The sequence below is a fragment of the Manis javanica genome, chromosome 4 (genome assembly GCF_040802235.1).
Source record: "Manis javanica isolate MJ-LG chromosome 4, MJ_LKY, whole genome shotgun sequence".
Lineage (NCBI taxonomy): Eukaryota > Metazoa > Chordata > Mammalia > Pholidota > Manidae > Manis > Manis javanica.
Genome location: NC_133159.1, coordinates 59291088 through 59317907, shown reverse-complemented (window position 1 = coordinate 59317907; position 26820 = coordinate 59291088). Strand labels below are relative to the sequence as shown.

The 26820-nt window shown below is 39.6% G+C and overlaps 1 protein-coding gene and 1 long non-coding RNA gene across 5 annotated transcripts in view; one reads left to right on the top strand and one right to left on the bottom strand.

Annotated features, from left to right (window-relative positions):
* NEGR1 (neuronal growth regulator 1) overlaps positions 1-26820 on the top strand; it is a 923904-nt gene that overhangs the window by 397289 nt on the left and 499795 nt on the right. The gene's annotated exons all lie outside the window — the stretch shown is intronic.
* LOC140848915 (uncharacterized) lies at positions 23358-26308 on the bottom strand. Its single transcript, XR_012130210.1, has 2 exons — positions 25864-26308; positions 23358-24322 (listed from the first exon to the last, which is right to left on the bottom strand). It is a non-coding gene; the product is annotated as an uncharacterized lncRNA (long non-coding RNA).

Here is a 26820-nt window from a genome sequence, read left to right as displayed (position 1 = left end):
GTGGCCTCAGGTGCCATCCAGCTTTGATATTTGTAAATTATATGAACTTGGTTAAGAGTCTCCATCTCATTAAGACTCATTTTCATTCTCTGAGAAATAAACATGAATACCCAGGTATCTGGATCACTGTAAAAAAATAAAAAATGCTATTAGAAACATGAGAAATTCTTCTCACTGTCTGATTGAGAGTGAGTAGGTATTCAAAAGATTTTACCATCTTTCTTTTCCCAGTGAACTAGTAATGTACAGATAGATCCTGTCCTCTTTCTCTTTGAATTGGGATATAATTGATATTACTTCTATTGATTCCAAGTGATTTTTATTTAAGAATATGGAAAATAAAGTTAATTGTAAACTGTTAATAAAATTATTCTTCCTGTGGTGAAATTTCATATGAAGAGTATAATACATTTATGCCAATGTTAAGGTGTTGAGCTTCAATAACTGGAAAGTATTCTATGTTTTTTTTTTTTTTGAAAAGTCATTACTACCTAAAATTAAGGAAAGATGTGATGGCAGTATTTTTGCCTATTTGATCTCAGAGCCACTCTTTGTGCCTCTTTTATTGAGCTTTGTATAATGTAATTGGTTGACCTCCCTGGGTATGTTCCCAGACTGCTGTTTCCTGGTTTCTGGCAGGATTAACCCAGTAAGAGACACTAGCAAAATCAAGAGATTGGAGATTGAGGAAGGGAGAAATTAGGCTCTTCCCCACCTCTCACATTGCCACAGGCAACACTCCTACAAGACCTTTCACCCCCTTGGCTCCAGCTTCCACTGGACAGTTCATTTCCCCATGGGGCTGCTGAGGCGCAACAGCCCCGACTCTGAGCCTGGTTATGATACCCCTTGTAGGACCATCAGTAGCTTACTGTTACGGACTCTGAATTTCCTCATGTTCACATGCTTCGGCTTCTTAGCATTTGATCACCTATGTAAATATCATTCTGTATTAAACCCAGCCTATTTGAAATACTTTAACTGGTTTCTATTTTCTTGACTGGATCCTGACTGATACCCACTTCTTCCTAAGATTTCAAGTGTTTTCAAACTAAATACCCTCAAGAGGTATGTTTTAAGCTCTATCCTCTGTATAGGCAACCATTTTATATAATGATAATTACCTCTTTACATTCTGGAAAAAATATATCTCATTCCTGAGTATAAAAGGCAAATTTAAAAACAAATTTTAAAATTAATTACACATATATTGGGATCTCAGATTTACTAAACTAATTATCAGAAAGTAAGATAAATTAGGGAGAAAGGATAAAAGAATGCATAATTATTAAATGTTGGCGTTTATGTGAGCCTTGGGCTTCTGTTTATTAGCTTTTTAGGTGCAATTATCATTAACATTTCAGTTGCATGCTTAATGAATATTAGAGCTACAAATACACAATGGCATGAGTAGAAACAGCAGTCTTTCTTTATCCATACAGACTGTAACTTTAGGAAAAATAACCTAAAGAGAAGTTGTAGAGCTGCAGTTGTGTATTTACTCCGGGAACCATGAGTTATCCAACAGTATTCTGGGCCTTGATTTTCACAGCTCCACCTGTGCCTTGGGGGGAAACTAATGGAAAACAATTTGGGACTCTTTTCCAGTAAACTAGTTACATGACTTTGGACACTAACTCTAATGCAATGTAGGCACATTCTGTAAGTATTAGCCTTGTGCTAAGCATTGTTTTAGGTATTAGGAAAACAAAGTTCCACAAATAAGAATAAGGAACTTAGAGACTGGTGGGGCAATACTGAGAGGAGGCAAATGAGTGCACTAATGTGAGACAGGGGCTAGGACAGATGCCCATGCAGGTACAAATGAAGGCAGTGGTCTTTTTATGGAGGGTGTGTTGCCTGAGGGTTGCAGCCCTTGGCAAGTTCACTACATAGTGAGGCTGAGAAATGACAACAGAATGTTCTTGGGGTAAAAGGGTTTATACCTGGTTTTATTCTCCTGGCATAAATTGAGTATTAGAATCATGTCTGCATTAGTAGTCTACAAAATCCATAATCTACCTCCATCTCTGCCTCCACCCAGAGCACTGGACAGAGCTCTTTATGTGGTGACTCAGTCAATTATAGCTCTTTGGCAATAGGTGTGTGAGCATAAGCCTAGCGGTAGGCCAATTTCTTCAAGTAGTTTAGGGGCAGATGAGGATCCTGGCCATAGAAACTCTCATTTTTCCCACAGAAGATCATGCCCAATTTTGGGGGTGAAGTAGTTGGTATGGAGAGGTGCTTGAGTTTTGATTACAAGGCAAGTGATAGTTAGCTAAAGGAAGTAGGAAATTACTCTTAGCGTACATAATAAATCATTCAGAGCTCAATGAGAAGCTACTTGAAGACACTGTAAGTGCTGAAGAAGCAGTTAGAATAGGATGTCTTCCTATTCCTATACATAGCCTGCTTCCATAAAGTGGACCAGCTCTTCAGATTGTGGGAATGGCTCCATTAGAGCACAGCAATAAGATGTCCTTTAGAGGTGGTGCTGACGAAGTAATGCTCAAATGTGCAGCTGCTGAGAGATCTAGATGCTTTGGAGGCTGTGCGAGCCTGTGAGGAGCAATGGGACTCTTGGGGAGCAGCTATAGGAGGCTATAATTGCGGGGTGCACTGCTGACTGGATCCATTCATTGCTGAGAGAAGCAGCTGCCGAGAGTTTAAGCAGGGAGCCCTGGGGAACCACGGCTGGGAGCTTCCTCAGATTAAGAAGCTGCTGCAGAAAGCAGCCGTCATGAGTATCTTCACAAGGAAACTTTAGAGTTATCCATCCAACTGCACAGTCTTGGCAGTTGGTAGTAGTTGAGACATAGTCATATAAAGAAATAATGAATGGTGGATAAGATCGACAAAGTAAGTTTCAGATTTTGAAATATAAATTTCTTCAAACTCTGACACAGGCTTCTTTGGCTGATGTGGATATGACTCTTTGTTGCTTGTTTGTCTATTGAGGGACATTTTCCTCCTAAAGAATAGCTGTTATACCAGCCAAAATGAGGCTATATGATTTCAAGTCAAGGGATGGGTTAACTATAAAACCCATGAGAGCATATCTAAAATTTGGTGCCTTTTGATATTTTTCCCTGGGGAAGAGTGACTATCATGTGGATCCTGTGATATTGTTATTGGCATTAAGAAGCCAGAAAAGGTCGACCAATGGTGAACGTGGTAGCATCTGTCAACACTCATCCACTGAAATGTCAGTGATGAATTTGTATAATAATCGTGTTGAATACTTTTTAGTATTACTGTGAGGCTGAGACAGGGACCATGGGTTTAGGCAGAGTAGGCTGAGGGCCTCCAGAAAAAAAGACTGTGCAAGATAATTACAGTCAGAACAATGTAACAATGTTCAAAGAAGTTCCTATCGAACTCCGTGTTAAGCATTATGCAAAATCAGGGTCACACTAATATTCTAGGGTAAAGATACCAGACTAGGAATATAGACATTCTTCAGTGAAATCAGTTAAAACTCAAAAGGCCAGAAGCAATTTAGCCTGGAATGTTTGAGTGTTCCACAGGTAAAGAGAAGTACCTCAGCATAATCCCTGAATTCACTGTATCAATTAGATCATGACATTGTAAAATTTACCTTAGCCTGTTAAAATGCCCAGTTTATTTTTAACTACCTATCTGCTGTGTTTCCTTCTCTAATCCTAATCAAGTAATCTGCAACCTGGGCAAAGGATTAATTTGGTAAGCAAGCCCAACTGTAAACAGCCCAAGAAGTCAAGAAGTAAGATTCTTAACATACTCTTCAGCAAACAGGCAACAGCCCAGCCCACCTTGGGGGCAGGGCAGGAGGTCTTCACTGATATGCTCCCAGAGGGAAGCTGCTATCCTGAGAAGGAATCAGAGCAGCAAATTTTTTCTGATACTCATCAAAAATGAGCATTCTGGGACCACTCAACAAATCTGTACCCCGAGCCCTTTACCCCCATTCCTGAAAATCCTCAACTGCACATAAAACCCCTAGACAACGGCACAACCAGGGACTCTCCTATTCCCTCCTGGCCTGAGCCAGGAGCTCTGTCCTCTCACTTTATCTCTAAATAAAAGCCTCAACCTTGCTCTCCTACCTTGAGAGTTTGTGAAGTTCATTCTTCAACTCTGTGAAGAAGAACCCCAGTATCAAGGCTGTCCTCTTGAAATATTGTGCATGGTAATATATCTCTGAACACAAAATTATGATGTAAGGACTTGAGAAAGAAAATCCGGTTGGAAACTATTTTGATAGTCTACACCTGAATGAATGGACACTGTGGAAAGGGAGGAAAAGATATGGAGGTAAAGATGTTTAACTTGTGAATATAAGCACTTTAATTTTAAAATTGTAACTAGTAATATTTGTGTGTAAGTCTTATAATATTTTAATTTATGTCAAAGTCACTCCATTTTAGAAAAATTCCATGTGTATTAAGCCACAGTGGGGGTCAGTTACCCTGCATTAATAGAACCTTCATTAGCATAGGTTTTAATCAATAAACTTGACCTTTAATCTTTGGCTATTATACAGTCTGTACTGAGCAAACCTTAAAATGAAGTGAAGTGAGTCAGTCTTTGAGTGTATTAGAGAATTCAGGTTTGAGTGACCAAGAATGAAATGTCAGAATAACACAGAGAAAAACATCGATTTTTAGGTTTGGCATACTCACTTATTTTTAATGGGCAGCATACCGTACTCTCTTTTAAAAAGAGCATCTTAAACAGAAAAGCTATGTGTACTTTTCAAAGTAACATAAATTTACCCTTGAAGCTTCTGGCCTTCTAAAGATTCCTAGAAATAGTTACTTTTACTCTGCTGTGGACAAATAAAAATTGTTCTCAGAGGTATTTATTTAGCTAATGAAGATGCCTTGCAGAGCGTTTGAACGATTATTTGAAGGCAGAAGCCATTCCCTGGCTCTTCTGTCTCTCATGTAGAGTCGTCAGCTTTGTGTGCCTTGGAGTGTTTTTTTTCCCTCCTTCTCCAGAGGAGATACAGCCCCACTTTCTGAGACTTGGCGTGTTTGTGTTACTGCAAGGCTTTTGAGCTGCAGTTCACACAGCCCACTTGTCTTTGACATATGATATGTTCCCCTTTTAAATTTGCAGTACACAGCAGCAAGGTCTCCCTTAAAGGCACTCTAACTCAATCTGTGTTTTCTGAAGAGTGGTTTCTTATCCACTCTGCCAAAATATATGACTTATTTTTGCATTTGAATCTAGTTAAAAAATTGGTGTGGCCTTATCAAGATCAAAGGGAGGGAATGTATGAATTCCTATACCCTTTGAATTCACAGGAACTTCTTGAGAGGTACCTAAGGCATAAAATAAGGAGTTAACCAAATAGGAAGTACTATATACTTCAGAAGTAAAATTATATCCTGCTTTGTTCCTTTAAGATAAGCAAAGGGGTCAGCCTTCTGGCTCATCACCTTCTGAAAGAATGGGAGTTATTTGTTGTACTTTCTATTAAAATGTTATGTTGCTATTCAAAGATAACTAAATAGACCAGTTCAATTTAATATGCTCCATAATTTTTCAGTTCTCTTCTTGTCCCACTGCAGTCCTTCGTGTTCCTTATCATCACCACAGTGATATTTATGAGTAGCCACAGGCAAGCACTGCATAGTACATTCTGCCAAGGGTGGACTCAGTTCTCTGACTACTGCATAAGACCAAGAACATCAGCACAGCTACAGATGCAAAGGGCATATGCATACACATGAAACACTGAGAAGAGTTCTCTATTTCCCAGACTCCTATTATCAATCAAATAATCAAAAATTGCCCATCACACATAGGACCAAGGAACCTCTTGGCTTGAGCTCAGAGTGAAAACTGCATATGGCTGAATAAAACACACGAGGCCTATCACTTGGAATAGACTATCTAATGTGTGTATTTAGGATGGGAAAAAATCTCTGGGTTTTGGTATTTTGACCTGATGGGTCTGCATGTGTTCTTTATATTTTCAGTGTTTCATGATGAATGGGTATTTGTAAGGATTTCCCTACCACCTGGAATTCTGCTACCAAATTGTCTGTTGCTTCCTCTTGAGATTGTTAGTAGGAAAACTGTAAGACACTTTGTTTCTAATAAGATTCATTATGATTTTCACTATGTACTTTATTTGTTTTTTAAAATTACAAAATTAATAAAGACTTATGGTAACATCAAATAGTATATGCAGGTTTCTAAATAAGTGATTAGAGTTTGAAGCTCTCTCTAGGAAGTAGGGTAGCCAGGATGGCAGCCCCCCCTCTCCAGGCTTCTCCTGAAGCAGCAGTGCCTTTTGTACCTGCTCTTCTCCTCCTCTTCCCTGCCCTACCCTATGTATATATTAAACATTTGCTGTCCCCTTAAAGGTCTCTGGTTTCACACCTCTGTGTTTTTGTTCTTTCTTGAACCTTCTTCCTTCCCTCCAAGGAAAATTAATCATACCTTTCTGAGTCCTTTTTGACCCTGTCACCCTTCTATCATAGTCTATTACTGGTTAATTATCTGTGTTTCTGGCTAAAATGTAAGCTATGTGAGGACAGGCAGTGTGTTTTATATATATTTAATAAATATTTTCATCATGAATTTTTTTTTCTGTCATAACTGATAAGAGTCAGCTAGTAGAACCAAGTTTTGTAGAGAGAATAACTTCTGCTGAATTATGATGCCCTGCACAGGTTCACACAATAGAAAGGGCCGATGTGTTGGACTAAGACTGACCTGAATGTGGGTCTTGCCCCTCCACCTTAGCCGTATGAACTCAGGATTGAGATACTTAATCCCTTTGGGGCTTTGGATAATGAAACCTATGTTATGGAATGACTTTAAGAGCTAAAAGATGAAATGTGTTAAGTACTAGACATAAAGTCAGTACTCAATAACCAATGTTATTTATGACTATTTGTAATGAAAGACGTAAGAGATTTGTATGTGTGTTTATAGTCATTTGAAAAGATCATTCATTTCAACTCCTCAGTTTCTCCTCTTCTTTGTTGCTCTAATTTCTTATTTAAAAAATAGGTGTATCAAACAGCATCTTCATAAGTATTACCTGCTTGTTTCTTTAACTTCCTATTTTTCCATTTATTTTCTAGTTTCTGGGGGGGGGGGGAAATGACAGCACAACATAGAAAAACACATACACCGTGCTGTTTTTCAACCCTGTAATGACAAAAAGACTTCTTGTCAAACCCAAATGTGTTAAAATGCCACCCAGCCATTTGTTTATGAGAACTAATGAGATTCATGCCAACCTTTTTTATTTTAGACCAATCACCTTCCAGTCTGAAAAACAAAACAATTAAAAAAATAGATTTCTTTGTCTGGCCTCTGATTTTCATACACACAGACTAATTATAGACTATATTGCTGGAAAAACTTGGGTGTCAACTGAAGGAAGAGAAAATACTTAAGAGCAGCCAAAAATACTTTTATACACAAAATGGTAGATACTACCAATAACCAAAACGAGAACACAAGAGCACATAAATCCACCTGTTAAAACAGGTAGCAATAATCACTGATTTCATAGTAAAATGACAGCAGTATGGGTCTCTCTGTGGAACTACTCAAAAGCAAAAATTTTTCCTTATTTTTTTGATATTATGACATAAATAACAAAGAGAAATAGAAACTGAAAGAGAGACTCCATTGCAGTAATTCCCAATTCCTACAATCAGGAGAAGATGCAAATTTTTTTCTCTAGGAAGAATCATGTATTTCCATAGTACTGAATACTATAGTTCTATAGTATTTGTATGCTTCTAAATTATGCTAACACCCCTATATTTCTATAGAAAAGATGGAAGGGCCTTCAGTTTAATAGTAAATGGGAGTGACAGCACCAAGCAATAGCACAGAGTTAAAATCATATGAACGGTGGGATGATAAAATGAATTTAATAATACTTTATAGCACCTGGTTTTTGTTGCCTGGACCTGTACCATATCCTCAGAAGCATCCAACACTCTTGAGAAGTTAATATTGAAGAAGGTGGCATAAAACCACAGTATAGAATTTTATAAGCTCATATTTACTTAGTATATATGAAGATCCTGAATTCATTTTTCATGAATTTCCAAAAGTTCTAGTTAATGAGAAACTGTACTTGTTTGTATTTGCTTGGTTTAGTTTCTTTTTTGTTGTTGTTAAATTGTCAGATTCCTTATGAATATTATTTGTACATTCTCATATCTACTGAGAGGTAACCTACAGAAATGTTATGATTATTTTGGCATACTTTGGAAATCCAGATGCAAGTGGTATTTCCAGTTCATTTATCCATTCACAGCAAAAATACACCTCATTTGCCTCTTCTCTGAAAAAGAGGTGGAAAAATAAAAAAGGATAGGGTTCCTTGTGCATTAATGTAACAATTACCTAAATTTTTATTGTTGAAGTGAAGGTTGGATGAAGTCTGTCTGTAGCCTCAGAGTCCCATGCTTTTGGGTGACCAGTGTCTGTCTTACAGGACACAGCAGTGGTCTGGGCTCGTTCAGAAGGAGTTAAATTCTCAGAGTTGGTGTCTCAGAAGCGCATCCTAGATTTACCATAAACTCTGGTCCCATGGGCCAGAAATATCTCATAATTTTCTCATATTGTTGAAATGAAAATGTCTTTGTTTTAAATTTAGCATTTGTTATGTTAATGGCAGAAGATGTTGGTATTGTGATCAACTCTTCACAGAGAAGCTTTTACCTCTGAGGGATTAGATACATGCCAGGAAAAATATTGTTTGTCTTGCATGCACCAAGGGGTGTACTTAGTTCATAGCTATTAGTGTTTTTTTTCCCCCTTTTACTCAAAGGAAATACTTTGTGTTACTAGAGTTTATAACCCTGTATTCCTGGCTGCAAAATAGTGAAATTCAGGAATGGCAGCTCTATTTCTTTTTCCTTTTGTGTGTATGTGCCATCCATTCCTTTGCTATAAAAGATTAGAAAGTGCTGAACAGCTAAAAGGAAAGTAGTTAGAAATGAAATCAGGGTAAAATGAATAGAAAAAAATTTTAATCAGTTGATGAAAGCATGTCATTTGGCACTGAGTCTTCTTTCAGTTTAACATACTGTCTCATTCTTCAAAATCTAATCTCTAAGACTGGGAAATCCAAAATTAAGAACACTGGAATATCACCCAAAAATATGGTTTTAGAAGCGCTGGCTTCTTTTCTTTATTTGTCCATTCTAAATAAGAGTGGAAAATGTAAGGCATTGCTTCCACATTTTAGTAAATATAAGAATAGAAATATTTGAATTTAGGATCTAATGTGTACCTTTAAACCTATTCAAAATGACAAGGATTTACTGCAGGGAACTGAACTGAATCATATGTATCAAATGATTATAGTTAGTGGTAAAGATATATCAGAAAAAGGGAAAATTATTTTAAAGAGTGAAATTGGAAATTATTAAGAATATGAGACCATTTATATATATATACACACACACACATGCTCACATATAAAATCATACTCCGTTATTAACAAATATATTGGAGAGAGTATGGTAGAAGTATGGTAGAATACATCATTTCCTAAACTGTGTTCTTTGGAGCAATAATTCCAAAGAATGATTCGCAATTTTTTTATCATAGCATCTGTGGTAGGCAGAATAATGGCCTCCGAAGATGTCCATGTTCTAATCCTAGAAGCCTATAAATATGTTTCCTTGCACAGCAAAGGGGAATTAAGATTGCTTATTAGCTGAATTTAAAGTAGAGAGATTATCCTAGATTATCTGGATAGGCTCACTGAAATCACAAGGGTCCATACAAGTGGAGGAGAAGGATAGGAAAAGGGGTCAGAGTGTTGTGATGTGAGAAGGACTGACCCAGCCCTGAGCAGGGAATGAATGCAGGCAGCCTCAAGAAGGTGGAAATACAAGGAAGTACATTTGCTCCTAGAACCTCCATAAAGAAATGCAGGCCTGCTTACAGCTTGACTTTAGCCCTGTAAAAATTTAGAAGTGTTGGACTTCTAATATACAGAACTGTAAGATAATAAGTTTTTGTTGTTGTTATTTTAAGCACAGAGTTTATGGAAATTTCTTACAGCAGCCAGAGACAACTACTACATCAGTTGTGTCTGTTTGATCACTATATGCCAGACACCATGTGAAGGGCCTAATATTTATTCTATTATATTTAATCAACCCAAAAGACAATAAAATGTGAATATTATAATCATCCCTATTTTATGAGCAAGGGAATTGGGAGAGTGGAGCTCATGTAGGTTTGGCAAATTATGCAAAATAACACAAATAGGAAATCTCAGAACCAGGACCCAAATTTGACCACAGAATTTGTGCTTTAAATTTCTTTGTGTTCGATTCAGCATTTACCAAACTTACTCAACACTCAACCTTTTCATTTTTCTCCAAGCATACCTGTTTATTTGGGGAACCTCTAGTATAGTGGGAAGAGTCTATACTGAGACAAAGATCCCAATTTCAAATTTGTAACCAAATACCCATATAACCTAGTTAATCTTGTATTTCTTGACCTCAGTTCCTTCAGGTATTGATGTCCCAAAACAGTCCCTGCCTTCATAGGGCTTAGAATCTATTCCTTAACTTTATTTATGGCTACAGTTAAAAGTGTTTGCATCCATCATCTTTTTTGAGTTATTTACAACAATTCCTTGAGGGCTGGTGAATAGGTATCATTATTCCCACTTTACACACATGAAAATTGAAGTGCAGGGAACTTTATTTTCTTGCTGCAGATCAAAGAGATGGTTAATAGCTGAGCCAGGTCGTAAATGGATGTCATCTACCACCTGACCAGAGCTCTTTCTGCTGTCCTCCATTTAGTAATATTTTAATAAACATTGTAATACAAAATATTGCCAGCCAATGTACACTTTAATGAAATTGAAGAAATGTCACTGAAGAACATATTGTCTTTGTTTTCCTTTAAAAAATGTTTGATGTGTTTACATCTAGAGGATTCCAATAAAAGAAAACCAATAGAATGGTATTCCTTTTATTAGGGTGGTACTAATATTTGGATATATTCTTTAAAGATCTACAGGAAATTCTGGCTAAAAGTTCAAAGCTTTCAACTAGCCTTAGACATAGTCACTTAACCTACTGTAGAAACTTAGGATTTTGCCAAATAAATGTAACTTCCCCTATAATTTAACTTATTAATTGACTAGAATGGTAGGCAGAGCTGTAAAACAGAAATAGAATGGATTTTTGAGTCGAATTACCTGGGCTTCAATTCCTACTCTCCCATGATTAGAATAGTTACCTTTAGCCAACAGGTTCAAGTTACATAATCAATTAGGGTCAGTTTAATCATTTGTAAAATGAGGATAATCAGGCCTGTATTTGAGAGTTCTTGGAGTCTTATAGGTATCCAAGTATTTCATTACCCAAACACCTCTAAAACCATTTGGACTAAGAGCCTTTTCAAAGTATTCCAATATTTAACTGTTTATACTCTGATTGTAGTTGTTCACTTATTTATCCACTAGATTCTAAGTGTCTTAAAGGTTCACACAATGTCTTATTATTTAAAGTTCATCATTGGTATCTAGCATGTGGTCTGGCTTCCAAGTAAGATACTTGTTAAGTATTTGTTGAATGAATGAGAATGTTCACTGAATATTGCTTGGCTGACTTAAAATGTCTGACTTTTAAGATGATGAGGAAAAAAACTTAAAAAAAAACCTTTACTATCCTATTCCATTGATTTTAGTTTTAATTTTTCCATTTTTTTAAGTATCTAATCATGATGACTCGACTGAATCTGTAACATATTTAAGTAAATACGTACTATTTATAAAGCCTATGCATAACTACAATTGATGACTTTGATTAAACATGTTTAATATTTCTGATGTATCATTTGCTATCATTGTACAGTTAATAAATCTTTCAAACAACTCCTCAATACTAATATATTAATTCACTATTCATAATATTTGTGAAGTCTAATTTATTTTCCAAATCTGGCCATGAGAGACTTACATTTGGAACTACCAAGATAAATCTTGTATATATTTGTATAAAGTAGAACAAAATAAGTATTCAGAAGACTTCTAAAATCACATAAAAACCCCTTTCCAGTTAAAACTGACAGTCCATTACTCTTTTAAATTGTGGGTACTTGAGAGGGATGTCAGTTTTGGTTATAAAATTAACTCACTAGTGCCAGCCACTGTTATCATCTTGTCCTAGCTGAGAACAAAAAAAGCAGGTCAGAAGAATTTCTTTTGAATTTAGAACTGGTCTGGTGAGATTAACAAAACAATAACAAAGCAGTCGTGTTCAACACGCACAAGGAACATAAAAAGGCTATGTTTTATTCCAGGGGATTCTTGAAAGAAATATAAAATTGGATTTTCAGAATCCTGTCCAGTTTCTCTACACTCTTTCATTTCTAGTCATATTTTCTCTGATTTGCAGAATATTTTATGAGAGAAAAGCCACTATCCATTTCAAATGGACTCCTGCCGGTGGGCCCTGCTGCATGCCAGCACGAGGCACTTCCTCCTCTCAAGCATATTATCTAGAAATTGACCACCGCATCTTTCATCTTTAGGATTGTGCCTCTGGAGTACTGTAGCAAAGACTTCATTGTTTTGAAAGCCTCACAAGCAATCCAAAGGGATTCTCCAAGTATCTCAGTGTCAATAGTCCTCAAACTTCAATTAATAATATTAGGAGTTACGTGTCTAAAGACCTGAGTGCTTTCAAATGATTTGCTGTATGTTAACAGTGCTAAGCTTTAGACTATTTTAAAAGCATATGTGTATATAAGAAGTAAGGGAAGATAAGTCAGCTCATTTTCTTAGATTTGGGAAAAGAAAGGAAATAGAAATAATTAAAAAATTCTTTAGTGTCTATTTTGGTAATAAAAATAACACATGAATTAGTTTGGAGTAGAGAGAAGTAATTAATGACTTAGATGCTGCTCTGAGGCATCAATAACTGTGACATTTGATTACACAGATTTAAAATAATATATTTTATACATGGAAGAAGTTTTAGAAATCAGTGGTCTCAATTTACAGATGAGAACCTAAGACCCACTGGAGTTGAATGATTTGGTAGCTCATCAAGATAGTAATGGAAGGAATGAAGTAGACCTAAGGTTAAAATCTGTTTCTTGGAGGCGGAGCCAGGATGGCGGCATGAGTAGAGCAGTGGAAATCTCCTCCCAAAAACACATAGAGCTATGAAAATATAACAAAGAAAAATCTTCCTAAAATAGAGACCACAGGACACAGGACAACATCCAGACCACATCCACACCTGCAAGAACCCAGCACCTTGCGAAGGGGGTAAGATACAAGCCCCGGCCCGGTGGGACACAAGTGCCCCTCCCTCCGGCTCCTGGCGGGTGGAAAGAAACCAGAGCGGTATTTTTTTGGCGAGTGCTTTTTGGAAGCCTTAAAGGGACGGGCCCCCGTTGCTAGGGAGGCAGGGTGGTGGGACCGGTGAGCAGGTGCCTGAGACCGGCGCCTGAGGACGGAGGAAATCGCGCGTTTTTCCCCTTTTTTTTTCACTTTTTGGCAGGCGCTTTTTGGAAGCCTTAAAGGGACAGGGACCCCGGTGCTAGGGAGGCAGGGTGGCGGGACTGGTGAGCGGGTGCCTGGGACCGGCGCCTGAGGACAAAGAATATCCCACGTTTTCCCCTGCGGGACCGGGGGACGGGTGCCTGAGACCGGCACTTGAGGACAGAGGAAATCGTGCGTTTTTCCCCTTTTTTTTTCCTCTTTTTTGCGAGTGCTTTCTGGAAGCCTAAAAGGGACAGGGACCCCGGTGCTAGGGAGGCAGGGCGGCGGGACTGGTGAGCGGGTGCCTGGGACCGGCGCCTGAGGACAAAGAATATCGCGTGTTTTTCCCTGTGGGACCGGGGGCGGGTGCCTGAGACCGGCACCTGAGGATGGAGGAAATCACGCGTTTTTCCCCTTTTTTCTCTCTTTTAGGCGAGTGCTTTTTGGAAGCTTTAAAGGGACAGGGACCCCGGTGCTAGGGAGGCAGGGCGGCAGGACTGGTGAGCGGGTGCCTGGGACCAGCGCCTGAGGACAAAGAATATCGAGCGTTCCTTCCCTGCGGGACTGGTGGGTGGGTGCTTTTTGGAAGCCTTGAAAGGACAGGGACCCTGGTGCTGGGGAAACAGGGCAGCAGGACCAGTGAGTGGGTGCCTGGGACCGGCACCTAAGGACAGAAAAAAAAAAAAAATCGCGTGTTTTTTCCTTTTTTTTCTTTCTGTTCCCTCTCTCATTGTTGCTGTTGTTGTTTTGGTTTGGAGAGTGCTTTTTGGAAGTCTTAAAGGGGCAGGACAGTTCACTTAGACCAGAGGCAGGGAATCTGGGGATCTCTGGGCACTCTAACCCCCTGGGCAGCAGGGAGCACAGAGGCCCCTTATGGAGATAAATAGCCCCCCGGCCGCTCCCCCTCCAATGGGGCTCCACCATTTTGGAGGAACAGCCCCAGCCAGGCCAAGCCCACAGCAACAGCGGAGATAAAACCCAAAGCAATTGGGCAGGAAGCAGAAGCCCTGTCTGCGCACAGCTGCTCAGCACAAGCCACTAGAGGTCGCTATTCTCCCAGGAAAAGGCCACAAACCAACAAGAAGGGAAGCTCTTCCAGCGGTCACTTGTGCCAGCCCTGCAAACTATCTCTATCACCATGAAAAGGCAAAACTACAGGCAGACAAACATCACAGAGACAACACCTGAGAGGGAGACAGACCTAACTAGTCCTCCTGAAAAAGAATTCAAAATAAAAATCATGAACGTGCTGACAGAGATGCAGAGAAAAATGCAAGAGCAATGGGATGAGATGCAGAGAAAAATGCAAGAGCAGTGGGATGAGATGCAGAGAAAAATGCAAGAGCAGTGGGATGAAGTCTGGAAGGAGATCACAGAGGTCAGGAAGGAGATCACAGAAGTGAAACAATCCCTGGAAGGATTTATAAGCAGAATGGATAAGATGCAAGAGGCCATTGAAGGAATATAAGCCAGAGAACAGGAACGTATAGAAGCTGACATAGAGAGAGATAAAAGGATCTCCAGGAATGAAACAACACTAAGAGAAATATGTGACCAAGCCAAAAGGAATAATATTCGTATTATAGGGATATCAGAAGAAGAAGAAAGAGGAAAAGGGATAGAAAGTCTCTTTGAAGAAATAATTGCTGAAAACGTCCCCAAACTGGGGGAGGAAATAATCGAACAGACCATGGAATTACACAGAACTCCTAACAGAAAGGATCCAAGGACGACAACATCAAGACACATAGTAATTAAAATGGCAAGGATCAAGGACAAGGAAAGAGTTTTAAAGGCAGCTAGAGAGAAAAAGGTCACCTATAAAGGAAAACCCATCAGGCTAACATCAGACTTCTCGACAGAAACCCTACAGGCCAGAAGAGAATGGCATAATATACTTAATGCAATGAAACAGAAGGGCCTTGAACCAAGGATACTGTATCCAGCACGAATATCATTTAAATATGATGGCAGGATTAAACAATTCCCAGACAAGCAAAAGCTGAGGGAATTTGCTTCCCACAAACCACCTCTACAGGGCATTCTACAGGGACTGCTCTAGATGGGAGCACCCCCAAAAAGAGCACAGAACAAAACACACCACATATGAAGAATGGAGGAGGAGGAATAAGAAGGGAGAGAAGAAAAGAATCTCCAGACAGTGTATATAACAGCTCAATAAGCGAGCTAAGTTAGGCAGTAAGATACTAAAGAAGCTAACCTTGAACCTTTGGTAACCACGAATCTAAAGCCTGCAATGGCAATAAGTACATATCTCTCAATAGTCACCCTAAATGTAAATGGACTTAATGCACCAATCAAAAGACATAGAGTAATAGAATGGATAAAAAAGCAAGACCCATCTATATGCTGCTTACAAGAAACTCACCTTAAACCCAAAGATAAGCATAGACTAAAAGTCAAGGGATGGAAAAACATATTTCAGGCAAACAACAGTGAGAAGAAAGCAGGGGTTGCAGTACTAATATCAGACAAAATAGACTTCAAAAGAAAGAAAGTAACAAGAGATAAAGAAGGATACTACATAATGATAAAGGGCTCAGTCCAACAAGAGGATATAACCATTCTAAATATATATGCACCCAATACAGGAGCACAAGCATATGTGAAGCAAATACTAACAGAACTAAAGAGGGAAATAGACTGCAATGCATTCATTGTAGGAGACTTCAACACACCACTCACCCCAAAGGATAGATCCACCAGGCAGAAAATAAGTAAAGACACACAGGCACTGAACAACACACTAGAACAGATGGACCTAATAGACATCTATAGAACTGTACATCCAAAAGCAACAGGATATACATTCTTCTCAAGTGCACATGGAACATTCTCCAGAATAGACCACATACTAGCTCACAAAAAGAGCCTCAGTAAATTCCAAAATATTGAAATTCTACCAACCAATTTTTCAGACCACAAAGGTATGAAAGTAGAAATAAATTCTACAAAGAAAACAAAAAGGCTCACAAACACATGGAGGCTTAACAACATGCTTCTAAATAATCAATGGATCAATGAACAAATCAAAATAGAGATCAAGGAATATATAGAAACAAATGACAACAACAACACTAAGCCCCAACTTCTGTGGGATGCAGCAAAAGCAGCCTTAAGAGGAAAGTATATAGCAATCCAGGCACACTTGAAGAAGGAAGAACAATCCCAAATGAATAGTCTAACATCACAATTATTAAAACTGGAAAAAGAAGAACAAATGAGGCCTAAAGTCAGCAGAAGGAGGGACATAATAAAGATCAGAGAAGAAATAAACAAAATTGAGAAGTATAAAACAATAGCAAAAATCAACGAAACCAAGAGCTGGTTCTTTGAGAAAATAAACAAAATAGATAAGCCTCTAGCCCAACTTATTAAGAGAAAAAGAGAGTCAACACAAATCAATATAATCAGAAATGAGAATGGAAAAATCACGACAGACTCCACAGAAATACAAAGAATTATTAAAGACTACTATGAAAACCTATATGCCAACAAGCTGGAAAACCTAGAAGAAATGGACAACTTCCTAGAAAAATACAACCTCCCAAGACTGACCAAGGAAGAAACACAAAAGTTAAACAAACCAATTACAAGCAAAGAAATTGAAACAGTAATCAAAAAACTACCCAAGAACAAAACCCCGGGGCCGGAAGGATTTACCTCGGAATTTTATCAGACACACAGAGAAGACATAATACCCATTCTCCTTGAAGTGTTCCACAAAATAGAAGAAGAGGGAATACTCCCAAACTCATTCTATGAGGCCAACATCACCCTAATACCAAAACCAGGCAAAGACCCCACCAAAAAAGAAAATTACAGACCAATATCCCTGATGAATGTAGATGCAAAAATACTCAATAAAATATTAGCAAACAGAATTCAACAGTATATCAAAAGGATCATACACCATGACCAAGTGGGGTTCATCCCAGGGATGCAAGGATGGTACAACATTCAAAAATCCATCAACATCATCCACCACATCAACAAAAAGAAAGACAAAAACCACATGATCATCTCCATAGATGCTGAAAAAGCATTTGACAAAATTCAACATCCATTCATGATAAAAACTCTCAGCAAAATGGGAATAGAGGGCAAGTACCTCAACATAATAAAGGCCATATATGATAAACCCACAGCCAGCATTATACTGAACAGCGAGAAGCTGAAAGCATTTCCTCTGAGATCGGGAACCAGACAGGGATGCCCACTCTCCCCACTGTTATTTAACATAGTACTGGAGGTCCTAGCCACGGCAATCAGACAAAACAAAGAAATACAAGGAATCCAGATTGGTAAAGAAGAAGTTAAACTGTCACTATTTGCAGATGATATGATACTGTACATAAAAAAACTCTAAAGACTCCACTCCAAAACTACTAGAACTGATATTGGAATACAGCAAAGTTGCAGGATACAAAATTAACACACAGAAATCTGTAGCTTTCCTATACACTAACAACGAATCAATAGAAAGAGAAATCAGGAAAACAATTCCATTCACCATTGCATCAAAAAGAATAAAATACCTAGGAATAAACCTAACCAAAGAAGTGAAAGACTTATACTCTGAAAACTACAAGTCACTCTTAAGAGAAATTAAAGGGGACACTAATAAATGGAAACTCATCCCATGCTCATGGCTAGGAAGAATTAATATCATCAAAATGGCCATCCTGCCCAGAGCAATATACAGATTTGATGCAATCCCTCTCAAATTACCAGCAACATTCTTCAATGAATTGGAACAAATAATTCAAAAATTCATATGGAAACACCAAAGACCCCAAATAGCCAAAGCAATCCTGAAAAAGAAGAATAAAGTAGGGGGGGTCTCACTCCCCAACTTCAAGCTCTACTACAAAGCCATAGTAATCAAGACAATTTGGTACTGGCACAAGAACAGAGCCACAGACCAGTGGAACAGATTAGAGACCCCAGAAATTAACCCAAACATATATGGTCAATTAATATTTGATAAAGGAGCCATGGACATACAATGGCAAAATGACAGTCTCTTCAACAGATGGTGCTGGCAAAACTGGACAGCTACATGTAGGAGAATGAAACTGGACCATTGTCTAACCCCATATACAAAGGTAAACTCAAAATGGATCAAAGACCTGAATGTAAGTCATGAAACCATTAAACTCTTGGAAAAAAACATAGGCAAAAACCTCTTAGACATAAACATGAGTGATCTCTTCTTGAACATATCTCCCCGGGCAAGGAAAACAACAGCAAAAATGAGCAAGTGGGACTACATTAAGCTGAAAAGCTTCTGTACAGCGAAAGACACCATCAATAGAACAAAAAGGAACCCTACAGTATGGGAGAATATATTTGAAAATGACAGATCCGATAAAGGCTTGACGTCCAGAATATATAAAGAGCTCACACACCTCAACAAACAAAAAACAAATAACCCAATTAAAAAATGGGCAGAGGAACTGAACAGACAGTTCTCCAAAAAAGAAATACAGATGGCCAAGAGACACATGAAAAGATGCTCCACATCGCTAATTATCAGAGAAATGCAAATTAAAACTACAATGAGGTATCACCTCACACCAGTAAGGATAGCTGCCATCCAAAAGACAAACAACAACAAATGTTGGCGAGGCTGTGGAGAAAGGGGAACCCTCCTACACTGCTGGTGGGAATGTAAATTAGTTCAACCATTGTGGAAAGCAGTATGGAGGTGCATCAAAATGCTCAAAACAGACCTACCATTTGACCCAGGAATTCCACTCCTAGGAATTTACCCTAAGAATGCAGCAATCAAGTTTGAGAAAGACAGATGCACTCCTATGTTTATCGCAGCACTATTTACAATAGCCAAGAATTGGAAGCAACCTAAATGTCCATCTGTAGATGAATGGATAAAGAAGATGTGGTACATATACACAATGGAATACTACTCAGCCATAAGAAGTGAAAAAATCCAACCATTTGCAGCAACATGGATGGAGCTGGAGAGTATTATGCTCAGTGAAATAAGCCAAGCAGAGAAAGAGAAATACCAAATGATTTCACTCATCTGAGGAGTATAGGAACAAAGGAAAAACTGAAGGAACAAAACAGCAGTGGAATTACAGAACCCAAAAATGGACTAACAGGTACCAAAGGGAAAGGAAGTGGGGAGGATGGGTGGGCAGGGACGGATAAGGGGGGGGGAAGAAGAAGGGGGGTATTAAGATTAGCATGCATGGGGGGAGGGAGAAAGGGGAGGGTGGGCTGCACAACACAGAGAGGACAAGTAGTGACTCTACAACATTTTGCTAAGCTGATGGACAGTAACCGTAATGTGGTAGTTAGGGGGGACCTGATATAGGGGAGAGCATAGTAAACATAGTATTCTTCATGTAAGTGTAGATTAAAAATTAAAAAAAAAAAAAAAGAAAGAAAGAAAGAAAAGGGTGATTACTCTTTAACAGGATAAAACTATTGGTAAATCAAAGATCAACGCATGCTTTAAATATCCTTAATGTTGATCACTTAAAGGGTGTCAGATGATCAGCTATGGAGGTACTCTTTTCTGATAATATTCCTTTCTCTTAATTAAAAAAAAAAAATAAATAAATAAATAAAATAAAGCAGTTACTGTGTGCTGACCTCCAATGAGTTCTGCACAGTGGTATAGAGGGCATGTCAAAGTGTGGGCAAAGGGTCTGTTTGTTTCTATGCAGAAGATCAAGGCCTAGCTTGGATACCCAGAAAATGAACTAAGATACGATATGAGGAGGAGCTTCCGGCATCAGCACTCTCTGGAGGACTTGTGCCGGGGGATGATCATCAAAAAGCCTCCACAGGGATCCGGACGATGCTGCGGTTGTGGCTGCATCCAGCCCACCGTCTCCTGGACTTGCCATAGGAATGAGGAGGGAGATGTCTAGGCTGGCATGTGCATACAGTGAGACAACGAATTTGACCAGATCTGTACTGTTGGAACTCAACCAGGAGTTGGGAGGGGTGCAAGTTGTAGCACTCCAAAATCTCATGACTATAGACTATCTATGGTTAAAAGAACATATGGGATGTGAACAGATCCCAGAAATGGGCTGCTTTAATTTGTCTGATGGTTCAAGTACAGTTGGACAATATCCATCATATCATAGATAAATTTTCACAAATGCCTAGGGTGCCTAAATGGTTTTCTTGGCTTCACTGGAGATGGATGGTAATTATAGATTTGCTTTGTTTATGTCACCGTATTCCTATTATGTTAATATGTGTGTGCAAATTAGTTAGGAGTTTAAAACCTATACATACTTAAGGTACTATACAAGAAGATATGTCAAAGAAATAATCAATCCTCCCATGTTTCCTTCATATGCTACATCTATAGCTTTTCTTCTTCCTTCCTAATTACAACCCTTAAATAGAATTCGTGCCTCATATCGAATTTACCGAGTATCATAATTCCTCCAGGTGGTAAAGATACCTCGAGACAAGTGCTGGGCATAGAAGCCACAGGGCATAAATCTGCAAAGAAGCAAAAAGCTAACCTTTGCAAACAATATGGCTTCTCTCTCACTTACCAACTTTACATTTCCCTGTATGGCCCCGGAAGATGACTGGTTAACCAGAGACGGGTAAGATTCCTCAAGGGAGGAACAACCTAAGACAGGCACAGTCGCAAGGGGGCCATCAGGTGAGAATTTGGGGATCAACAGAGGTGAGGCTCAGAACCTCACCCCCCCTGCTTTGAGAGAAATCTTCTGCATCCGTGGATGTCTTGCTGCCCTTGTCTAGCCTGGATTAATACTTAGTCCATAGGCACACACCTGATCATCTGATCATCTACATTTGCCTTCTTACAGCACTAAACTATGTTTTCTACCTTTATCTTGCATCTACCTACCACTTCAGCATTTTATTAAAAATAAAAATAATAATAATAGGAGAAATGTGGGATCAACATATAAATCAAGTACAAAAATCAAACGAATATTCATATTTGACCCGATTGTTTATAGGTCATAATGCATGATCAAAACCGAAAGTTTCTGTGATGAATGCCCTTGTACTGTTCACCATGTAAGAATTTATTCACTATGTAAGAATTCGTTCACCATGTAAGAACTTGTTCATTATGCTTCAGAAGATTGGAGACTGACGAGAATTAGGCTTGAGATGGATTAATGATTGTACATTGAGCATTGACCCCCCTATACTGAATTTTATTGTTGTTAACAACCATTTGATCAATAAATATGAGAGATGCCCTCTCAAAAAAAAAAAAAAAAATCTGTTTCTTTCCTAGTTGGAGGGTTCTCAGAGCCATGTTCAACATGCTTTTTTGTTTCTGTTTTTGTTTTTGTTTGAGTTTTAAGAGTTTATTCAGAGAATTAGAGTTCAAAGGAGAGAATGCATGTTTGGAGAGTTGGGGTACAGGCAGACCCAGAGGGGGTTTTCCTTTCTTCAGCTTTTTGAGGTGAATTGTGTACCTTCTGAGGATGTTGTAGGAACTGAAACCTTGAAGACCCATAAGCATCTCAGGGGTACCTGTCACTCATGGGGCGTTCAGCTCATGTTGGTTCCTTTTCCTTTCTGCTCTTCTCTTTGCCTGCAGTTCTTTCAACTACAGCACCCTTGCTAGAATCAGCTCAGTGTCATAATTCAGACTTGTAACTGCTGTTAAAGTTTTGGAAATATGTACATTTAAATTAGGATGAAAGCTGTGTTAGAGAAGATTTAAAGGTGTGTTGTGTAGAAGAGACCCCGTGACTATTTCATGGGGACTTACCTTGCTTCTTTTTTAAATTCTCTCAGAATTTTCCATGGTTTGGCTGGTTATATTGCCACATTAAATTGGGGCCAATAGGTGCCCATGCAATTTCTAGACAGCAACCATGGACATGTAGTAATGGAAACAAAGAATAGACCTAGAAATTACTTTTAAATTTTATGAAAGTGCTCTTTGTGGGCCACATGTTTATTCTGCATTAAATTAGAAATGGTGTATTTTTTTTTAAATATTGATCATTGCTAGAGTCAAGTACATATAGAGAGTAATAGGGTGGACTGTGACAGAGCCAGGATGGAATGCTTGATCTGTAACATTTTTCCCTAGAGCCAACCAGAGTGGTCACTGGCGTGGTGGCAGTAGCAATTAAAGAAAGACAACCCTAGAGGTGAACATAAAGGGATAATCTTCCTGATTTCCAACTGACTCCCTAAAAACTGTCTTTATAAATTGCTTTTCAGGCCTAGGTTAGAGTTAGTGAGAGCTACAAGATAAGAGCTAGGTTTTGCTCTAGAAATACCTTCAGAAATCCAAGTTATCAGGATTCAAACTATACCCTTACCCTGATGCTGTATTTTAAGTGTTTGGTTTGTTTTTATTTTGGCAGAGGGAAAGAGTCAGTAGGCCATGTATTTCTAATGAGTCTCCAAAATGTCATTTTATTAAATTATAAGTGTAATTTAATGTTCCTGTCCTATTTGTTCATGGGGATCATGTGTTAAACCTCTTATCATATGTGTCTTCATTTCTTTGGAAAGCAATTAGCATTGGATAATTTAAATATACACTGTTTTAAACCTATTTTTCTTTTTATTAGCTTTCTAACTCTTCCTAGATCAGAGAGATTATCCCAAACTTGTTGAATTTTTGTTTGCCCCATCAAGTGCCTGAAAGACTAATTAGTGATCAATGGGTCTTACTTTGTTTAACTGTAATAAATAATCTTCATGATTTTTATTTTTGTTGATTATATTTACATTATTCTAATAACTAGATTCTAGATAAGAAGAAAATTCCAAATACATAGTGAATTTCTGTCGCGCGCCCCGTCCTCGCCGGCAAGAACAGCATGCAACAACAGCAGGATTCTTCTGCAGAAAGCTTTATTCTTCAGCTCTTTGTGAAACAAATGAGTTGGGCAGGACCCAGAGGGGAAGGGGAGGCTTGCTTATATAGTTCTCATGCTCTGACCTGGTTGGTGCGGCTCCATATGCCTTATTAGCATAACCATTTGGTGGGTCTCATTGGTCCTTATGCCAAGGCGCAATTAGCATGTAGTTTAGTGGTGTGGGATGATTTGTCATTAGGAAGTTCGGGGCCTTCCGGCTGCCCTGCATGGGGCGCTATTTTCTGAGCACGGCTGCCAACATCTCCCCCTTTTTTGTCTAACAGAAGCTCAAGGCGGAACTTGCTAGCAGAGGCGGAGACAGAGGCCTGACCTCCATCATACTTCCTGATGCCCCCTTTTTGGAGAGGGGTTCTGGGCATCTACCCCTATGCAGTCAGGCATGCCTCTCAGAGGGGTCCAAGACCTCTTGCAGTGCTTTGCCTTGCATCCTCTGGCTGGCGTTGGGACCGCTTGGTACAAAGGGTTTGGACCCTTTTTCTCAACCCTCTTGCACCATGAGCTTCTTAAAGAAAGCTGTGATTAAGCATTGAGGTACTCGGGCCTGGTGCAGTGCCACATGGGCTCAGGGTGCAAGAGCTACCTCAAGCTAAAGCTGAGCTTCCTTCTTAAGCATATTGAGCCACACTTGGGGAGAGGCGCCAATGTCTATCGCCATTAGGGCTTGAGCAAGGATCACCTTGTCTTTATGTTGATTGCGGAGTCTGCATAACAACCAGAGTAGGAGCATGAGACCTCCAAGCATGAACACGCCCATCCCAGCCATGCCCGCCCACTCCTTGACGTGGGAGAGAGCTCTGAGGAACCAGGAAGAGAGTCCTTCTGCTACGGAGATATCTAGACGGGTGGAGTTGATGTGGATTATTTCTCGCCGCAGTTCTTCTAGTGCTCCATCAAAGTCTTGGGACCAGTTTCCTGAAAGATACTGGGACAGGCCTCGTGACAGATTAGTGAAAGCATTTAATACTTCTGTTAGTGATCCTGGCTTGTTTGTGGCTCTGTAATATGGCTGCGGCTAGGCCCGCGTTGGTGAGTGGCCCTCCTATTTCTCTACAGGCTTTCAACCAAGCGTGTATCCCTTTCTGTTTCCAGGGTGTTATCGCCTGTCTGCATTCCTTGGTACATTGTTCAAATACTAATTGCTCTACCAGGGGCATCGCTTGTTCCTGATCTCCAAATATTCTGCCTGCGGCCTCCATCATACGAGCGACAAAGTCAGAAAATGGCTCGCTCAGCCCCTGAATAATTTTTGTCAAATTGCCTGATACTTCTCCTTTGTTGGTGAGGGCTTTCCATGCCTTGGCAGCGCACGTGTTTATTTGTGCATATACCTGTAAGGGGAAGGCGGTCTGGTCGGCTACCCACTGTCCTTGACCCGTCAGCATATCATATGACCACGCAGGCTGTCCTTCGGCCGCGTTTGCGCGTGCCTGGGTCATGCTGATATCATGCCACAATGCCTTCCATTCTATGTATTGCCCCATACTAGAAAGGCATGCCTTAGTTACATATTGCCAGTCTGCGGGTGTCATGGCTGTCTCTGTTAATCTCTCAACTTGTGCTATGGTATAGTTAGCACTGACTCCATAAGCCCGAACGGATTCTGCTAACTCCTTAACTTGTTTATGGCTCAGGGGCTGGTGAGAGCGTACACCGTTATCCTCAAATACAGGAAACATTTGTCTAATTGCCTGAAGAGTATCTGGGTGGCAAAAGGAGAGTGCGCCACTCACGTAAGGTGGCGGGGCAAAGGGCGTCGGGGGACACCCTGCTTTCATTTTTTCCTTGGTCCGCTTTTCAACTTTGCTGGTTCCCTTACTTCTACACTCTGCGGTTTTATTTTCTTCCCCTTCCTCTGCGGATGTTAATTCCTCCTCAGATTCCCTATTGGAGAGTTGGAGGTCCCTCAACTCTTTCCAGGGGTATTTACTATTTTCTCCGAGGCGATCGTCACTCGCTTCTCGGGGCTCTTTCGCTTTTGCCCTAGGCGGGCTTTCTCCCTCACTCTGAGGTTTCTTTACCTTCGTTTTTGTGGCCTTTTTTCGGCCGCGCGCGCTCTCTGTTTCCCGTTCCGTTTCTGACATGCTCTCTTGGATATCTGTCAATGCTCTCTGACCTTCTTTTATTACCTTTTCACATCTCTCATCTTGCAGACAAGCTCTAATCAGTTTCCAGAGGGGCCTGGTGCCTCCCCTCAGGCTACCCTCCTCCTCCTCTCTATCAAGATCTTTCCCCAGTTTGTCCCAGCTCGGGATTGAGAGGGACCCTGAACAAATGAACCAGGGGGCCACACGGTCTATCTCCTTCACAAAAGATCCTAAGACTTTGCTGGAGACCTTCAAGTTTCGCTCTTTGAGAGCTGTCTGCAGCGCCGTAACTAATGACGGTGCATTCCCCATGGTGCCTCCTTATTTACAGAGAACCATCAACCATCATCCTAAAAAGCAGGGGCCTCTCGGAACTTACCCCTCCGGGCTTTCTTCTGACCTGCAGTTCTGAATCCTCTCCAGATGTCTGAAGGGTCCTCCCTGTGCCGGTGATGTTCTGGTTCCCGGGTTTCGGCACCACTTGTCGCGCGCCCCGTCCTCGCCGGCAAGAACAGCACGCAACAACAGCAGGATTCTTCTGCAGAAAGCTTTATTCTTCAGCTCTTTGTGAAACAAATGAGTTGGGCAGGACCCAGAGGGGAAGGGGAGGCTTGCTTATATAGTTCTCATGCTCTGACCTGGTTGGTGCGGCTCCATATGCCTTATTAGCATAACCATTTGGTGGGTCTCATTGGTCCTTATGCCAAGGCGCAATTAGCATGTAGTTTAGTGGTGTGGGATGATTTGTCATTAGGAAGTTCGGGGCCTTCCGGCTGCCCTGCATGGGGCGCTATTTTCTGAGCACGGCTGCCAACAAATTTCCTTGGTATGAACAATATAAATATGAGTAAAAGCATTTACTTAAAACATAAGAAAAAGGAAGTTCATACTTAAATTCATTCAAAAATATTTAATGCATCAAAATAGTATGATTTTAAAATAAATTAACTATATCTAAACACCACTTTTTTGTGTTCACATACAAGTAAGCATTAAAAACTGAACTGAAAAACTAAATCAAAGATAGCAGCATAACTGATACTTTGAGTACTTTTTCAAATATATCAACAAAATATGGGATTGTATTTCCTTATTCTTAAGACAAGAGTTATATAATGAGAAAAAACAATTAGATTACACAAAAATGCCCTGATTAAAGGAAAATGTATCACAATCCTTTGAGCAAATTCTAGTTATTCAAAGAATTAAGTTGGCTTCTTTAGCATTCATTTAAAGATTGTATTAGAGTTGGATTGAATTACTGAATTTGTATTGGAAGCTTTGTACATTGCAAGGGCTCCCATGCAAGATGCCATCTAAAGAAGGATGTTTAATA